Below are 622 nucleotides of genomic sequence, written 5' to 3' on the forward strand. Positions count from 1 at the left end.
ATAGGGATAGAAGGGACATTCCTCAACATAATAAAGGGCATTTATGCAAAACCAACAGCCAACATTACTCTCAATGGAGAGAGACTGAAACCATTCCTCTCAAGAACAAGAACCAGACAAGAATGCCCGCTATCACTACTGTTCAATACTGTACTGGAAGTCCTAGCCAGGGCCATAAGGCAAGAAAGAGAAATCAAAGGCATCCAAATTAGTAAGAAAGAAGTCAAACTATCCCCATTTACTGATGATTTGATCCTATACCTGGAAGACTCAAGAGACTCAGTAAAAAATCTACTGGAACTAATTGAGAGATTTAGCATCATGGCAGGATACACAATCAACATCCAAAAATTAGTTGGATTGCTCTACACCAGCAAAAAGATTGCTGAAAAAGAAATAAGGAAATCAATACCATTTACAATAGCTACCCCTAAAAATAAAATACTTGGGAATAAATCTTACCAGGGACACAAAAGACCTCCACAAAGAAAACTATAAAAAACTGCTTCAAGAAACCATAGAGATCCACATAAATGGAAGAACATCCCATGCTCGTGGATAGGAAGACTGAACATTGTGAAAATGTCAATTCTACCCAAAGCAATCTATACATTCAATGCAA

The sequence above is a fragment of the Orycteropus afer genome, unplaced genomic scaffold (assembly GCF_000298275.1).
Source record: "Orycteropus afer afer isolate SDZICR_OR568_19922 unplaced genomic scaffold, OryAfe1.0 scaffold00032, whole genome shotgun sequence".
NCBI lineage: Eukaryota > Metazoa > Chordata > Mammalia > Tubulidentata > Orycteropodidae > Orycteropus > Orycteropus afer.